This window comes from Triticum urartu, chromosome 6, assembly GCF_003073215.2.
Source record: "Triticum urartu cultivar G1812 chromosome 6, Tu2.1, whole genome shotgun sequence".
Lineage (NCBI taxonomy): Eukaryota > Viridiplantae > Streptophyta > Magnoliopsida > Poales > Poaceae > Triticum > Triticum urartu.
Window position 1 is genome coordinate 123,862,204 of NC_053027.1, and position 19,613 is coordinate 123,881,816.

The window sequence follows — 19,613 nt, forward strand, 5'->3', positions numbered from 1 at the left end:
GGAGAGGGGATAAAAGCAGCCCGGTACGGTTTCCGGAGACCGAAAAGGTCCGACGTTAGACGGGCGACGATGCCGCTATAAGCTTAACGGTTGGGCTATCAAACGAGCTTCGAATGCGACGAAACTTGACAGGCGCTCTGTCTACACTTTAATAAGACCGCTCGCCAAGTTTCATCTCATTCTGTCGGGGATATACCCCACGATATGATCCGGCCGGAGTTATAACCCGACTGGGACTTGGTAAACCGGCAGGTGGTAAACCGGTTGGTGTTAACCCAGATGGTAAACCGGCAGGTTGTTAAACCGGCTGACAGTTTAGACATGAGTTAAGTCAGATGATAACTCAGCAGCCATTCTTAAACCGGCAGACCATCTTAAACCGGCACCAGTTAACTCTCGGGAGACCATCTTAAACCGGCACCAGTTAACTCCCGGCAGGTAGTGGTAACTGGGTTGCCAGGAGTTATGAAGCCCGAGACGTTATGAAGCCCGAGACGTTATGGAGCCCAAGATGTTAAGAAGCCCAAGTGGAGAAGTCATAATAGTTAAGTCTTAAGTCCGAGTAGGACTCTACATGTCACCCGCCCCTTCAACATATATAAGGAGGGGCAAGGCTCCCCAAAGAGGCACAAGGAAGAAGAAACAATCTTAAAGGGTTAGGGTTAACTGGGAGAGCCAGTTTACGGCGACTTCCTAATGATCATAATGAGAGATAGCCTCAAACAGCACGTAGGGTTGTTACCGAATGATGTTTCCCGGGGCCCGAAGCTGTCTAAACCCTTGTCTTGCGTTGCATCTCTCGATTCCACTCAACCCCTCTCAAGCTACCACATAGATGCATTGGCCTCATGACTAAGCCCTCACACTAGGACATCTGCCGTGATATTTCCACAACAGTTGGCGCCCACCGTGGGGCTAGCGCATGATGGATTTGAGTTCTTGAAGGGCAACTTCGAAGGGCTCAAGGGATACGCTGTGGGCCGGATGACCAAGAGTCGTCGTGGCAAGCTCTACATCGACGACAAAGGCTGGGGCCCCGAGGCCGTCTTGATTGAGTACGGGTACCGGGTCCCCTTCAGCGGAATTCACGTCTTCATCGGCCGGATCGGCGAGTCAGGCCCTGAGCCGGACATCCACACCAACCTCATCGAAACGGCTCAGCGCGCAAGGACCACCCGTGTTCAATCTGTCATGAAGCATGCCTTTCTAGGCTGCGTCCACGGCGGTGAATACTCTGAAGGATCGGTGGAGGGCGGTGAGACGGCCATCTGTTCTAACACTGCATCATCAACGGGCGAGACAGACTCTTTGTACCAGCTGCAGGATGGCATGCTCGGGGGCTGTTCCAATGGCAGCAGTATTCCGGACCCCCTTGAGCCGCTGAATTGGACCGGAGTCTTTATGGCAGGGACACAGCCCGGGCAGAACTCCACAGGAGCGGCGGCGACAGCTACCGGAGCGGCGGCGACAGCTACCGGGTCGGCCGCAGCCGGGTCAGGAGACCCCACGCGCCCCTCGGCTCAGATTCTAATGGACCTCACAGATAAAATAACGACTCTGTTGACTGCTGTAGTAGAGCCGGCGGATAAAGCCCAGCATGACGCAGAGGTGGCACGCGTACGTGAAGATATGGTGCAAGCTAAGGAAAATCTGGCCATAGAGGAAGTCAGGATGGCAGCGGAACGGGCGGCTCTGGACGTGTGTGCTCAACAGCTTCAAGCAGAGACCTTCCGGCTCTCGGTGGATCTGAACGCGTCAAATGAGGTCATGAGGACAAGGCATCAGAAAACTCAGTCACGTCTACCTCTGACGCTTGATCCTAGGAACCTATTCCATGCACCCGGAGCTGGGGGAAGCAACCCGCCGGAGGCACACCGGATCACGACACCCGGCGCGCCGGTCCATCCGCGTGCCATGGAACCACCTCGTATCGTTACCGCTCCGCCTCACTACGTACCAACACCGCCAGGTCACTTCTCCAACCCCTTGGAAAACCTCATCGCAGAGTCGGCTCATTTGGCGGCTCTCCCAATGGAAGGTGACTCACCGGCGGCGGTCGAAACGCGGAGGGTAAGAGAACTTCTTCAAACAGCTCTAGCATAGCAGGATGCATACTCCTACAGTCGAGACGTGATCCATTCAACTCCTCGCGCAAGCCGGAGCCCGAGCTACAGTAGGCATATGGAATCCACAGACATGTCAAGCAATGTTCAACGCCGCAACCGGCCACACAAGCATGAGTCGGTGCGGGCCGGAGCCCTTAACTTGGTGGATCAGGAGAGGATTCGACAAGAGGCGGAACGAGTAGTTCAACTGGCATCAGATCAGGTGGTTCAACAAACTTTTCCGGCTTATCCAGCAACCTCGTTCGAGGCAGGAGTGGCCACAAGAACCGTAGGCGTCCCTTGCTTGGTGTCGACCATACGTAATGAGCGTTTGCCAAAGGACTTTAAGAGGCCTCGTAAGGTGCCTAATTACACGGCTAACTTACAACCCGGGGCTTGGATTGAGAGCTATGAGATGGCTATGGAGTTGTTGGAGGTCAACGACGCAGCAATGGCCAAGTATTTCACTATGATGTTGGATGGGACAGCTTGTACTTGGTTGAAGGGGTTGCCGCCTAATTCTATCGGCTCATGGGCGGAGTTAAAGGCCTGATTCATCCAGAACTTCAAAGACATGTGTAAGTAGCCTATGTCAATTATGGACCTAACTAATTGTAAGCAAGAGGACAATGAGTCTACAACCCATTGGGTGCGCGGGGTCAAGGAGATAATACATTCGTCTGATAAGATGGATGCCAGCTCAGCAGTTTTGATGTTGGAGAAAAATTGTCGTTTTGAACCTCTGAAGCAGAAGTTGGGGCGGCTCAAGCATGACTATAATGACATGGGCCAGTTGATGGCGGCTCTCGTCAAGTATGCTGATTTTGATAGTACCAAAGACCCAGTGTCTGACGAAGAAAAGATAGCCAAGGGAAAGAAGAACGACAACGGCAAGGGTCACCAGCATAACCCGACAAATCAAGGAGGTAATAAACGTAAGGCTGATGAGTTTGTTGCTAACACCAATGCATAGGGCGGAAATCAACGGCGCAAGGGTAGACAACCCCCTCGGTAGGGCGGGTCAGGTCCCACCCTTGAGCAACTATTGAATGAACCTTGTCCAAGGTACGGCACCCGGGAGAAGCCAGCCACCCACCTGTGGAAAGATTGTACGATCATGAAGGCGTTTAAAAATTCAAACGCGTTTGATGGAGGTTACGGTGTGGGAGTCCTGGATTAGGGGGTCTGCGGACAGCCGGACTATATCCTTTGGCTGGACTGTTAGACTATGAAGATACAAAGTTGAAGACTTCGTCTCCTCTCCGGATGGGACTCTACTTGGCGTGGAAGGCAAGCTAGGCAATACGGATATGTATATCTCCTCCTTTGTAACCGACCTTGTGTAACCCTAGCCCTTTCCGGTGTCTATATAAACCGGAGGGTTTTAGTCCGTAGGACAACAGACAATCATACCATAGGCTAGCTTCTAGGGTTTAGCCTCTCCGATCTTGTGGTAGATCAACTCTTGTAATACTCATATCATCAAGAATAAATCAAGCAAGACATAGGGTTTTACCTCCATCAAGAGGGCCCGAACCTGGATAAAACATCATGTCCCCTGCCTCCTGTTACCATCGGCCTTAGACGCACAGTTCGGGACCCCCTACCCGAGATCCGATGGTTTTGACACCGACATTGGTGCTTTCATTGAGAGTTCCTTTGTGTCGTCACTGTTAGGCTTGATGGCTCCTACGATCATCAATAGCGATGTAGTCCAGGGTGAGACTTTTCTCCCAGGACAGACCTTTGTGTTCGGCGGCTTCGCACTGCGGGCCAACTTGCTTGGCCATCTGGAGCAGATCGAAAGTTACACCCCTGGCCATCAGGTCAGGTTTGGAAGCTTAAACTACACGGTCGATATCCGCGGAGACTTGATCTTCGATGGATTCGAGCCCCTGCCTGGCGCGCCGCACGGTCACGATGAGTACGATTTAGCTCTACCATTGGACCGTATTCAGGAGATCGCACTGGCAGCTGCTCCGAGCCTCAATTCGGAGCCAGTTGCGCCATCCATGGACGGGTGGATAGACCCCGTCACGGAGGCCGTACCCTCAGCGGCGGTAGAGCCGAATATCGACCTTACCCTTCACGAGAGCCGTGTTACCAAACTGCCGAATCCTTCTCTGGCCATGGACTTCGAACCGCCTGCGCCCGTCCCTATCGGATCCGATTGGGCGCCGATCATGGAGTCTACCTCCGCGGATATTTTCCAGCACTCGCCCTTTGGCGACATACTGAACTCATTAAGATCTCTCTCCTTGTCAGGAGGATCCTGGCCGAACTACGTCTGGCAGGATTGGGATGCGGATGACGAAGAAATTCGCCGCCCACCCACCACCCACTTAGTAGCCACCGTCGATGATTTAACCGACATGCTCGACTTCGACTCTGAAGACATCGACGGTATGGACGACGATGCAGGAGTCGAAGAGGAACCACTGCCCACAGGGCACTGGACGCCCACTTCATCACATGACGTATACATGGTGGACACACCCAAAGAAAATAACGACGAGGAACGGAAGGACGCAGCAACGGGTGGTTCCCTCAAGCAGCAGTCAAAGCGGCGGCGTAAACACCGCCCCAAATACCGCCTCGACAGAAATAACAATCACATAGACCCAGCGTTAGAGCAGGGTGAACCATTGCCCGACCATGGTAACACGAAAAATCAAGCCGAACAACCCAACCCCGTCGAAGATAACAGTCCGGACAACATCACACCGGACATGCGCCAGGAGCAACATAACGCCCATCAAAGGCTTGTTGCCACGGCAAGGAGTCTGAAAAAACAGAAGCAAAGGCTCAAGGCTGCACAAGACACACTCAAAATAAAATGGAGTGAAGTACTCAAAACAGCAGCGAAGTACGGCAGTAATCGCCACACCAAGAGCTACCCGAAGCGGAAGTTGCTACCTGAATTCGATGAGGAGGCCTTAGATCCCCCGCAACCAAAAATTAAAATGGCCATCCGGCCAGATAGACGACCTCACGGCCAACATAAAGCGGCGAATAACGCCGCACATAAGCCAATGCGCGACCCACGCAAGGGCTCGCATCAAAAGGACGGCGCAACCAGATCCATTTATGGATCACGCAAGCGCGCTCCAGCATACGATGCAATACAACAAACATCCGAACACCACGGTACACCCGGATACAGGGGTGCCGCACACCCCCTATGTTTCACCGATGAGGTGCTGGACCATGAATTTCCAGAGGGATTCAAACCCGTAAACATAGAGGCATACGATGGAACAACAGACCCTGGGGTCTGGATTGAGGACTATATCCTCCATATCCATATGGCTCGAGGGGATGATCTCCACGCCATCAAGTATTTACCCCTCAAGCTCAAAGGGCCAGCCCGGCACTGGCTTAAAAGCCTCCCCAAAAGCTCCATTGGAAGCTGGGAAGAGCTCGAAGATGCCTTTCAGGAAAATTTTCAAGGGACATATGTCCGACCACCGGATGCAGACGATCTAAGTCATATAACTCAACAGCCCGGAGAGTCAGCCCGAAAGCTTTGGAACAGGTTTCTTACTAAAAAGAACCAAATAGTCGACTGTCTGGACACTGAGGCCTTGGCAGCCTTTAAGCATAGCGTCCGAGATGAATGGCTTGCCAGGCACCTCGGCTAAGAAAAGCCGAGAACAATGGCATCATTAACAAGCCTCATGACCCGCTTTTGTGTGGGCGAGGACAGCTGGCTAGCCCGATGCAGCACCAGCGACCCAAGTACATCCGAAGTTAGAGATGTAAATGAGAAATCACGACGCAGCAAAAATAATAAGCGCCGAAATAAAGAAGACAACCCGAAGAGCACGGAGGTAAACGCCGGGTTCAGAAGCTCTCGGCCAGGTCAGCAAAAGCCGCCCTCTAAGGGCGCCAGAGATGAACTGTCCAGCTTAAACAAAATTCTGGACCAAATATGTCAGATCCATAGCACCCCCGATAAACCTGCAAATCATACCCACAGAGAATGTTGGGTCTTCAAGCTGTCCGGCAAGCTCAACGCCGAACATAAGGGGCAGGATACACCAAGCGAAGACGAGCATGAGCCTCGCAAGCAAAACACTGGGGAACAGAAGAAATTTCCACCAGAACTCAAAACAGTAAACGTGTTACACGTGATAAAGGGGAGAACCAAAGCGGCACTCCCACTCAAACATGCCCAAGGGCCTATCACTGCGGCGTTCTGCCACTGGCCGTCTCAACCGATCACCTTCGACCATCAGGATTACTCAGCAAGTATCCGGAACGCAGGGTGGGCTGCCTTGGTATTAGATCCAATAATTGACGGATACCACTTCACACGAGTCCTGATGGACGGCGGCAGCAGCTTAAACCTAATATATCAGGACACAATCCGCAAAATGGGGATAGACCCAACGAAAATTCGCCACAACAATACTACCTTTAGAGGAGTAATGCCAGGCCCAGGGGCTCATTGCACGGGCTCCCTGCTACTAGAGGTTATATTCGGCTTCCCCGATAACTTCCTAGCAAAAATTTAACCTTCCACATTGCTCCGTTCCAAGGTGGCTATCAAGCACTACTTGGACGCGAAGCTTTCGCTCGCTTTGATGCAATACCGCATTACGCTTCCCTCACACTTAAGATGCCCGGTCCACGTGGCATCATTACAGTAAATGGAAATATTGAGCGATCCCTGCGCACCGAAGAGAGTGCGGCTGCCTTGGCAGCCGCACACTAAAACGGTCTCACCAAATAAAGCATTCGATAGGTCGTCAAGACCACGGACACGGTTAGACGAGTCTGGCGCAGCTATATGAAATTCATACAGGTTTGATTGCCACACCCCTATTACAAATACAAGGGGCTCAACGCACGCAGACAAGTGGCAATTTTTACTCATCTTGAACTGTAGATGGTTTCATTAAACCTACCTTTTTGCACGACAACTTTTCACCTAAGTTCCTCTCTTTTACAGATGACAATCGTGCTACACCTGTCCACGATACGGCACAACGGAGACACAGGCGCAGACGTGCAGCAGGGACCCGTTCCAAGGATTCTTTTTAGATTAAGACCCTGCGTCAACATTTTTTACTGTCTCTTGTTGATACACATCCCTCGGATTCTCAGTACAATTGAGAAGGATGCTGACGTCTTGGCATGTGGCCACGTCAGAACAATGCACGTACCTGGACATTAGGGGCTTCTTACAAAGGGCACTATTTAGCCCCGGTTTACACCATAAAGACCGAATACCTTAGGGAGTGTTCGGCGTCGCGAGTTTGGCCTTATATGCATCAGCTCTGAATCATGTCTTGGGTCAAATGTTGGGTTTGCCCGACTCCTGTGTTTTGCTGCCTTACGTTCCGCTCTATCGGCTAAGGTGGCACCAGGAGAACTACTGCGATTGTGCCCTGGTTCATCCGGACGAGCACCTTAGTAGAGAAAGCCGAAAACTGACTGTCATGATATAGCGCGAGACTGGTCAACCACTCGATGACCTATCGGAATCCTAGAATTCCTCCGCCTTAACAAAGGGTCGTTTCCCTGTCGGGCATGAACGCACCCCGAACTCGGGTGAGTGCGGTGCCACCAGGGGCTATATAGTAGCCCCACTGTCAAACTCCTATGGCTAAGTGAAAGTGCTAATGCATTATAGTCCGGTTGCCTAGTTCGCTGCGCTCTCACCTCCTTAGTAGGACCAAGACGTTGGATTAAGTGTGAATGCGCGCCATCTGCGAACACCCCCGCATTATATGCGTGGGGGCTGAAGCCGACGACTGCAGTCTTTCAGGTTATACACATGTATACATAAAACGGCCGCACAGGAGGCATCACAATACTTTCGGGCAAAAGTATAAATACAGGCTTGATAAAATTAATAAAACATTGTTTTTACAATGGGAATACATGTCACTCAAACATAATATTCTTCGAGCACTGGGCCTCTATCAAACGAGCATCCTCAAGAACTTATTCAAAATAGTGCTTGGCAGCCATTCGGCCTATGGCCGAACCTTGCGCCGCAACAGTGGTAGCATCCATTTCCGCCCAGTATGCTTTGACACGGGCAAAGGCCATTCGCGAGCCTTCTATGGACGCCGACCTCTTCATCGCATTGATGCGAGGTACCGCACCAAGGAACTGCTGCACTAAGCTGAAATAGCTGTTTGGCTTCTGTTTTTCCGGACATAGATGATTTACGACGGACCTCATGACAAGTCCGGACAATCTATTGAGTTCGGCCCATTCGGCAAGCTGATCAGTTAGTGGAAGCGGACGCTCTGGAACGTTAAACTACGACCAGAATAGCTTGTCCACTTCACGATCTGTTCGATCTTGGAAGTATTCGGCCGCATCAACAGCACTCGCCGTTAAATACAGATATGCGTCTGCCGAACTCCACAGCCGATCCAGAGGGGTGTACCGCGGATCTCCGAACTTCCTCCGCAGCAAAAAGGGCTTCCCAGCCACAATATCACTGGCTTCACGCAGCTCCTCCTTCTTCGCTCTCATGGCAGAGCCGGTGTCTTTGGTCGCCATCGTGGCCTTTTCAAGGTCTGTCGCCTTCGTTCGGTTTTCTTCTTCAAGGACCTGACAACGGTCAGCAGTATCTTTTAACTCTATAGCCATCTTGGCCATTTTCTCTTTGCTCTCGCAATGCGCGGCCTTCTCGGCTCTTAACTCTTCGGCCGCCTTCAAAGCAGCCGTGTTACTACTCCTTGCTTGTTCTTTGGCTCGGGCAAGTTCCGCCCGAAGGGTCTCCACGGTGGTAGCTCCATCTGCAGTCACAACATATTAAAGATACTGGCATCACGCTGCTCTTACTGTGTGACATTCACCAGAAAATATCACTTACCCTGTGCCCCATCAAGCCACTTGTTAACAAGCTCGATGTCGGCATCCGCCGCATCCAGTTGCCGCTTTAGTTCGGCAAACTCATGAGTCCGGCTAGCCACCGGAGCTTCCACCACCTGCACATAAAGGCGGTATGGTTATTTCCTAGGACTACGATCCTCTATTTGCCACCGTTCTTGGTGACAACCAGAGTCTCAGGGGCTACTATCTACACCGGGCACACCTAAAAATGTGCGGTACCATCACAAAGGTATATCATTTTACGTACCTCAAAGCCCGTTAGTAGACTCATAAAGCCGTCATGCAACCCTCTTTCAGCGGACGAGATCCTTTCCATCACTGTACCCATTAACATACGGTGTTCTTCCGAGATGGTCGCTCACTTCAACCGATCCCTCTGTGTGTCCGGCCGCATACCAGACGGCGCCAGACTCTTTTGTCTACCCTCTTCAAGAGCTGGATGTTGGGGACTTCGGGTGACTATGGGATTATCTTCTGGCCTCACCGGATCCGGAGAGGCCCTCTGTGACGATACTTCAAGGTCGTCCGCTTCTTGAGCGGGGGAGTCCGGGGGAGGCATTTCGCTCTCCATCATCTCCGGAAGAAGGTCCCCTGAAGACGAGCTCTGTTGAGAAGGGCTAAGATCCGACCTGCAAGATAAACGCTTCGGTTATTTTCCTCGGAAGTAAGGTAGAATATCTCTACTATTAAGTAAATTTTGATCACTTACGACCCGTTAGAGGGCCGATCCCCGTACGAACTTTGTGCGGCAAAAGCACCCTCCGAGACGAGATCCTCTGGTGGAGTTTTCTTCTCCTGTTTGGAAACCATGGTTTCCGGATCATCAGAGGTAGTCCTCTTCCTCCCCCGGGGCGAAGGAATGTCAGAATCCTTCTCTTGGCTATCCTCCCTCACGGAGGCGCACGTTCCCTCGGTTGGAACATATAGCGGTGGAGGCCCACTTTGGCCCTCTTTGCTCCCCCCCTTCATCTTCCTTTGCGGGCACCAGGCAAGGTGCTGGCTCGAGCATCTTTTCCAGCACCGGATTGTCCAAGCCTTCGGGAAGGGGAGCCGAACACTGGATCATCTTCGCCTTTGCTATCCAGTCCTGGTCAAAGAGCGATCCTTTAGAATGATGTCCTGATAAAAGAAAGACAGTGTGTTCGGCTAGAGGGTTACTTACTTGGGCCGCGGTACGGTTGCTGCTCAGGCCCACATCCTCGGAGGTGTCCGGACACTCTATCTGGGGTCCAAAGAACGACTTGTACATCTCCTCGTGCGTCAGGCCGAGGAAATTCTGAATAGCGTGCGGTCCTTCTGGGTTGAATTCCCATAAACGAAGGGGATGGCGTTTGCAAGGCTGGACTTGACGAACCAGCATGACTTGCACTACCATAACCAAACTAAAATCTCCCTCGAAGAGATCCTAGATGCGGCTCTGCAGTATGGGCACGTCCTTGGCTGGACCCCAGCTCAGCCCCCTGCTGATCCATGACATTAGTTGTGGTGGAGGGCCCGAGCGAAAGGCGGGGGGAGCTACCCACTTGGCAGTTCTGGGAGCGGTGATGTAGAACCACTCCCTTTGCCATAATCCGGACACCTCTGGAAAGGAACCTTTTGGCCACGGAGCCCCGGCAATCTTGCTTATTAATGCACCTCCGCATGCTACATACTGCCCTTCGACCGTCTTCGGCTTCACATCAAAGGTCTTGAGCCACAGGCCGAAGTGAGGGGTAATGCGGAGGAAGGCCTCACATACGACAATAAATGTCGAGATGTGGAGAAAGGAATCCGGGGCTAGATCGTGCAAATCAAGCCCGTCATAGAACATCAAACCCCTTACGAAGGGATCCAGAGTGAGGCCTAGTCCTCGGAGGAAGTGGGAGATGAACATGACGTCTTCGTTGGGTTCGGGAGTAGGGACGACCTGCCCTCGGGCGGGCAGCCGATGCGAGACTTCGGCGGTCAAGTATCTTGCCTCCCTCAACTTCTTGATATCCTCTTCCGTGACGGAGGAGGGCATCCACCGGCCCTGGAGGCTGGATCCGGACATGATTGAAGGTCCGAAGCACCTGACCTGGGCTTTGGGTGTTAGAACTCAAGGTGGGGAAGGATTCGATTGATCACGGGAGAAAAAAAAGTAAAAATCTTGAACCTTTATAAAGAGGGTGAATATCAAGCGTCCTCCTCGTGGCCGTTTGGGACTTGCCTAAAATCTAGGAGTCCTAGGCGCGGTTGGGTTACCCACGCCTGCATTGATGAGAATCCCATAATAAGGGGGACACGATCTCTGCTTTGACAAGACGTGTCAAAAAACTGCCTCGCGTTATGTGCGGGGCTAGTTAAAGGAAATGGTTCGAATAATCACCGGGCCATGGCATAATGTCATGTTGCCAAAACAAGTCAGCAGATTAGATTTGTGGAAATATTATTCTCTCTACGATGGTATGCGGAACTTATTTTGCAGGGTCGGACACTATCCTTGTATTCAAATTTTTCCATGGTGTATTCGGAGGAGGAACCCGCCTTGCAATGCCGAAGACAATACTGCGCACCGGACTCATCGTCATTGAAGCCTGGTTCAGGGGCTACTGTGGGAGTCCTGGATTAGGGGGTCTGCGGACAGCCGGACTATATCCTTTGGCCGGACTGTTAGACTATGAAGATACAAGATTGAAGACTTCGTCTCATGTCCGGATGGGACTCTACTTGGCGTGGAAGGCAAGCTAGGCAATACGAATATGTATATCTCCTCCTTTGTAACCGACCTTGTGTAACCCTAGCCCTTTCCGGTGTCTATATAAACTGGAGGGTTTTAGTCCGTAGGACAATAGACAATCATACCATAGGCTAGCTTCTAGGGTTTAGCCTCTCCGATCTCATGGTAGATCAACTCTTGTAATACTCATATCATTAAGAATAAATCAAGCAGGACGTAGGGTTTTACCTCCATCAAGAGGGCCCGAACCTGGGTAAAACATCGTGTCCCCTGCCTCCTGTTACCATCGGCCTTAGACGCACTGTTCAGGACCCCCTACCCGAGATCCACCGGTTTTGACACCGACACACGGCCCAGGTGGCGGTTCAGGTGGAGTCGGTTTCCAAGGCCCGGGCGCCGGTTCAGGTGGAGGAGGATTTCACGGTCAGAGCCATCCTGGTAACCAAGGAGGATATAATACACAACCCGGCCAAGGTAATCAGCAGCAACAGTCCGGATATCAGAGCAACCCAAAACAACTAAATAGTGGGCAATACCATGTATTCACCACTAGTTTATGTAAGAGGGACCAGAAGCTTCACAAGAGGGCCCTAAATGCCGTTGAGCCGGCGATTCCATGTTACTTACATTGGTCAGAGCAGCCTATTATGTGGAGCAGAGAGGATCACCCACCCCGGGTCGATAATCCGTGTCACTTGGCTTTGGTAGTGACGCCTCAGGTTGGTGGATACAAATTCACCAAGGTACTCATGGATGGAGGCAACGGCATCAATATCCTCTACTATGAGATGTTCCACCGGATGGGGTTGACTGATAAGAGTCTTAAACAATCCAACACTGTTTTTCACAGTGTGGTTCCTGGCAAGTCGGCGTACCCAGTGGGTAAGATTGAACTGGAAGTAGCCTTTGGGGATGAGTATGATTTGAGAGCAGAAAAATTAACCTTTGAGGTGGTGAAGATCAAAAGCCCATATCATGCTCTGTTTGGACGGCCGGCTTATGCCAAGTTCATGGCTCGGCCGTGTTATGTATATTTGCAGCTCAAGATGCCGGGCTATAAGGGCACCATCACAGTACATGGGAGCCGGAAAATAGCTTTCGAGTGTGAAGAAGGTGATGCTGCCTATGCTGAATCTGTTTGTGCAACAGAGGAGTTAAAGTTTTACAAGGATCATGTTGACCCGGCAGACATGACGTCATTAAAGAAACCAACAATAGAGCATGAGCCGGTGTTGAAATTCAAATCAGCTGATGACACCAAGATGGTTGACTTTGTGCCTGGCGACTCATCCAAGCAGTTCATCATCAGTGCAAACTTGGATCCAAAATAGGAAAACGCGCTCATCGAGTTCATCCGTGAGAACCGAGACATCTTTTCATGGAAACCTTCAGACATGCCGGGTGTCCCAAGGGAACTCGCTGAGCACACTCTCAATATTGATCCAAAGTTTAAACATGTCAGACAGTTTCTCCAACGGTTCAATGAAGAAAGGCGCAAGGCCATTGGAGAAAAGGTGGCCCGGCTCTTGGCGGCCGGGTTCATCATAAAAGTCTTTCACCCAGAGTGGTTAGCCAACCCAGTGCTTGTACTAAAAAAGAATGGCACCTGGCGTATGTGTGTGGATTACACCGATCTGAACAAGGCTTGTCCAGCTGATCCTTTTGCCCTCCCCCATATTGATCAGATCATCGATGCTACGGCGGGTTGTGCATGTTTGAGTTTCTTGGATGCTTATTCAGGTTACCATTAGATCAAGATGGCGGTCAAAGATCAGGAGAAGACGACTTTTATCACTCCCTTTGGAGCTTTCTGCTATGTATCTACGCCTTTTGGGCTTAAGAGTACCCTGGCGACTTATCAACGGTGTGTGCAGAATTGTCTTCATAATCAGATTGGACGTAATGTTCATGCCTATGTGGATGATATAGTGGTAAAATCCAGGAAAGAGGAAACCTTGGTTGCGGATCTGAAAGATACCTTTGATAATCTCTAGGTCTACAAAATGATGCTTAACCCGGCTAAATGTGTTTTGGAGTCACAGCTAGCAAGCTCTTGGGTTTTTTTGGTGTCCAACCGAGATATTGAAGCTAACCCGGAGAAAATCAAGGCAATTACATCCCTAGCCAAACCAACATGCATCAATGACGTTCAACGGCTGGTAGGTCGTGTTGCTGCTTTGAGCCGGTTCATAAGCCGGTTAGGAGAGAAGGCAATGCCTTTGTATCAGATGATGAAGAAAACAGATGATTTTGTTTGGAGCGATGCTGCAAACTCTTCTTTTGAAGATCTAAAGACACAGCTTGCCGAGCCGCCAATCCTTGCTGCTCCAGTTGAGAAAGAGTCGCTGTTGTTATACGTGGCCGCCAACTCACGAGCTGTTAGTGTGGCTATTGTGGTGGAGCGCAAGGAGGCTGACAAGGAACATCCAGTTCAACGGCCGGTTTACTACGTCAGTGAGGTGTTAATTGAATCCAAGCAACGATATCCACATTGGCAGAAGCTCGTATATGGGGTGTTTATGGCAAGCCGGAAGCTTAAACATTATTTTCAGGGTCATCCAATCACTGTGGTCAGCTCTACTCCTTTGGGAGACATCATTCAAAACAGAGAAGCCACGGGACGAGTCGCCAAGTGGGCCATTGAGCTTGGGTCTCATGGGTTGAAGTATGTACCACGTACTGCGATCAAATCTCAAGCACTGGTTGACTTCATTAATGACTGGACGGAGATGCAGATGCCAGAAGAGAAACCAGACAACACATACTGGACTATTCATTTTGATGGGTCCAGACAGTTGGAAGGCTCGGGGGTTGGAGTTGTTTTAACCTCTCCTCGAGGTGACAAATTTTGTTATGTGTTATGGCTGATGTTTCCTTGCACTAACAATGCAGCGGACTATGAAGCCTTGCTCCATGGTCTTCGAGTGGCAAAAGAGATGAGTTTGAGTTGGGTCAGATGTCTTGGTGACTTAGATTTAGTGGCTCAACAGGTGTCAGGCAAGTGGGATTCCAAGGATCCTCTCATGGCGGCTTATCGCCAGGAGGTTGATGATGTTGCAGGGCATTTTAAAGGTTATCAGGTGGAGCACATTGACCGTAGGAAGAATGAAGCGGCTGATGCTTTAAGCCGGTTGGGTTCTTAGCGTAAGCCGGTACCACCTAACACCTTTTTGGATGTTTTTCATAACCTGTCTATCAAGTTTCCCACAGAAGAAGATTTAGCCATTCCTGACCCGGAGGCGCAGTTGGTGGCGGCTCTTCATGTCATCCCAGATTGGACAGTGTCGTTATTGGCTTACATGACCCGGGGAGAGTTGCCAGCGAATGAGACTCTGGCTCGACAGATAACCCGGCGGTCTAAGTCAATGATGATTTCAGATGGAGAACTATACCATCGCAGCGTCTCTGGAGCGTTTCAGCGGTGTGTTTCCCTCGAAGAAGGCCAAGAAATACTTCGTGAGATCCATGAAGGCGATTGTGGTCATCACGCCGGGTCAAAATCTCTGGTGGCCAAGGCTTTTCGTCATGGTTTTTTCTGGTTGACGGCTCACGCTGATGCAGAGGATTTGGTCAGCAGATGTGATGGATGTCAAAAGTTCACACAACGAGCACATGTGCCGGCTCAAGAGCTCCGGATGATTCCAATCACTTGGTCGTTTGCGGTCTGGGGGCTTGACATGGTGGGACCTTTCAAAGGTCTAAGGATAAAAAGACACATCTCTTGGTGGCAGTTGATAAATTCACTAAGTGGGTTGAGGCAGGGCCAGTAAGTAAGTGTGACGCGGCCACGGCGATTCAGTTCATGAAAAAGGTGATCTTCCATTTTGGTTTTCCACACAGCATTATCACTGACAATGGCACTAATTTATCCCAAGGGGCTATGGAGGAGTTTTGTCAACGTGAACATATTCGGCTTGATGTTTATTCCGTAGCTCATCCTCAATCTAATGGTCAAGCTGAGAGAGCAAATCAGGAAATTTTAAAAGGTCTCAAACCCCGGCTTATGGTTCCCTTACAGCGAACACCAGGTTGTTGGGTAGAGGAATTACCCTCGCTACTGTGGACTATCAACACCACACCTAACAGGTCTACAGGTTACACACCTTTTTTCATGGTGTATGGAGCAGAAGCAGTGTTGCCTAGTGACATCCGTCATGACTCGCCGCGCGTGGTGGCTTATGTTGAAGCTAATAATGAACAAGCCAGACAGGATGCACTCGACTTGTTAGATGAAGAAAGAGACTTAGCAGCGGCTCGATCAGCAATTTATCAACATGACATGTGCCGTTATCACAGCCGTCGGGTTAAGTCCAGAACTTTTCAGGAAGGCGACCTGGTGCTCCGGCTCATCCAGGATCTATCAGATGCACACAAGTTATCCCCACCTTGGGAAGGACCCTTTGTGGTCAGCAAGAACTTAAACAACGGGTCATATTACCTCATTGACATTCGAGAGCACAAAGACTCACGTAAGTCGGAGGAGGAGACCCGCCGGCCGTGGAACATTGCTCAACTTCGGCCATACTACACCTGAGCCACCGGCTCTCATCATGTACATACTTTAACATTGTATATACCATGAAAAGTAATAAAGCAGGACCATTAGTCTCTTTTCTTTTCAAAAGATTACATATCTTTGTTATGTTTTATTATCAACTGACTATTAAGGAGCTGATCATATTTGAATCAATTCTAACCTTTTTTGGTCCAGCTTATGATCGTATTCGAATCTAGCTGCAATATCATGGTCACTTGGGGGCTTCCTATTCAAACAAAGGTCGTATTCGAACCAAAGAGAACATAACTGTCGTAACCCTCTTGATCGGCTCAAGGCCAAACTCACTTGGGGGCTTCTTGATCGTATCCGAATCATAGCTTAACCCCTTTTGTGTCCGACTTGGATCGTATTCGAATCAGGGTCGTTAAAAACCTCTCAAGGTCATTTGGGGGCTTCCTGTTCAAACATAGGTCGTATTCGAACCAAAGAGAACATAGTTGTCGGTACCCTCTTGATCGGCGCAACGCCAAAGCCACTGGGGGCTATATGGTCATATTCGAACCTTAGCTTAACCCCTTTGGTCTAGTTTACTGATCATATTCGAATCAGAATCCCCCAACCTTTTCAATACAAGGTTAAATTATAATTATTATCTGTTGTTTGCCTTTTAATTTTTTGTTGTCTCAATATTACAAATAATTAGCCTCGTCTTCTTCGCCAGCTGGACTATTTGACAACAAAGCCACCAAGGTATGATGATCATTGAGTACTCAGAAGCATTGACTTCTCAAAAAAATTGAGTTATCAACTTCATTACCCGGGTCATTTAAACCGGTGGTCTAAGGATCAAAGGTACACGTATGGTTATTGTTTATACGCAATTGCCTGCTACATTAACCAACGGGTTAGTTTCAGCCTTGTTCTCTTTTTTCTGTTTCTGTTTTTTATTATGGTAAACATATTGGCTGTAAGCCAGGTGTTCTAACCCGTTCGGTACTAAGCTGCCAAGCCAGTCTTTTCCCTTGTATCTACAGGAACAGAGCTGAAATATTACAGGGACAACCATAAGTATGATGCACATATTGACATCAGGAAACACAGAATCACATATAAGTGTTTTATGCACGAGGGCATAAGCAAAGCATAGTGTTCTCACAGCTAAACTATTACAAGGTTTTTATAAACCCATGAAGATGATTATTGCTCCTCCCGCGCCGGTTCACCGCCCTCTGTTGGCTGGAAACTGGGTTTTGACCAGTCAAAACCATTCACGGCGACAAATTCGGCTTCTTCGTCGATCAGGCCGGCCGGGTCAACTTCCGGGGCAAATGTATTTTCTCTTACAGGCGGGATCAAATCTGTCACCTTGTACGAGGGAGTCGCCATCTTCTTATTTTCAACATCAAAATCCGGTTGGTATTTGTCGATGTTGGTGTCATCTCCAAGGGTAGTTGCCTGAGGTCGGACTCCGCGCACGCAAGCCATGAAGTCATCCTGGTCAAAGGGAGATCTGTCTTCCTTCACGGTGGGATAGCCTCTAGCCACATCCGCCGGGTCTAGATCTGGCACCCAAGCCTTGGAGCGCTCAGGGCAGTCAAACCTCCGGCTCGCGCACAGGAGCGCTTCACTTCTTGAAATCTGGCAGGCAGGATTGACAGTTTCTTCAAGACGTCACTGAGCCGGTTGGGTCCTTGATTGGCAGGAGAGATGGCGGCAAGTGCCCGTTGTGCGCCAATATACAGTTGTTCTACTAAGGTATACATTGCCTTCAGTTTAATTAAAGGATCTTGGCTCAGGTTTTTGCTTCGTGGGCCTGCACGTATTTTATACACAAAGTCAGCTGGCGGCTTATATTCTGGATTAGTAAAAAGTGCACAAGATTAAAGACAGACGGCTTACCAAAGATGGCGGCCACCATTTGAGACACCCGGCCCTTTAAACTGTTTAGTTCTGTTGAAACCTCTTCAAGGGTTGCTTCGGCCTTTTCGGCACGTTGTGTCAGAAGCGTTTTTTCCTCTGCTCAGGTTTTCTTCTTGGAGGTGAAGCTGGTCCTTAAATTTTCTGTCTCAGAGAGACTTATTTGTAGTTTGGAGTTACCAGATTTGATTTCTGCATCCTGACTCGCTAGCCGGGTCTTCGCATCAGTCAATTGCGAGTTCAGTTCAGATAAGGCATTCTGCAAAAAACATTCAGATGAGTCAAGATTTTGCTTAAAGTTCAAAAATCAAGATTCAAGTCTCAAGTACTTTACAAAAAAACACTTAACACTTGGGGGCTAATGTATGCCAAAACAAATTTTTATGACTCTAAAGACATACTTTAAGTCCCAAGTACTTTACAAAGTAACATCACTTGGCACTTGGGGGCTAATGTATGCAGTTCAGCAAGTTTCTCAAAGTTAAGCCGGAGTATTAAGTCCTTTGAATATGGTACAAAATAATTTAAAGTACCGGCTCATTTATGATCAAAAGGAACCGGCCCTTGGGGACTACGGGTGAAGCTTTGTTCTATTTTAGTGAATTCAAGAAAAGTTTCAAAGGTAAAGGTCTTGGCCTATATTATAAAGTCTATAGATCATTCTGGTTCTCTCATAATCTAAAGACTTGGGGCTGGAGGAATATAGATAAGCTGGAAGAACATACCTCGTATTTCAACTACAACTGTTTGACCATTTCGATCTCAGAGTCGCGACTGGAGTGCACATGGATGAGATAGCCGGATAAAATATCATTGGCATTTAGATGATCATAATTGGCAACGTCAAAGCGCACTTTCTGCCTCTCCAATGCCTCTTGTTTCACCATGTGGCGAGCCAGCACGGTTGGATTCCCCGGTTCAATAAAAATGGCTCCTGGTGATCAAAACATCTTGTGCAGACAGTGATGGCGGGTTGGCTGAGCTTGATGGTCCAATTGCGGAAGGGTTCACAGTGCTTTCATCAAACGACGGCTCAGGAGGATTTGCTTCTGCATCGACAGGCGGGTCTTCTGGAGCGTCAGTTAATGGAGGAGAAGATGGCCTGGCCGGGTCAGATGCAAGCATTGGCGGGTCTTCCGCCGGTTTAGCTGCCTTTGCCTTCTTGGACTTAGCTTGGCCACTAAGAGAAATGTTGCAGGACTGTCAGTATAAAAATACAATTTGAACAACCCGGAAAGAAGGAGGATTTTTTATTACCCAAGGGCAGTCTTGAAGGCCGGAAATTGAGTCTGTGATGAGTCGCCAGAAGAGCGAGACACCTCCTGAAAAGATAAAATAAAGTTAAAGTAATGCAAGGGAAAGGATCCATTAAACAGAGTTAAGGACAAAAGAAGTAAACCTCATTCCGGCGCTTCTGAGGAGTTTGTTGAAGAACAACAACCGGTTCGTCTTCGGTCCGGGCTTGACGGCTGCTCTCATGTTGTTGCTTTTTCAAAATAAAGTTGGGATCCAAGTGAGCTAAAGGGTTAGAAAACCT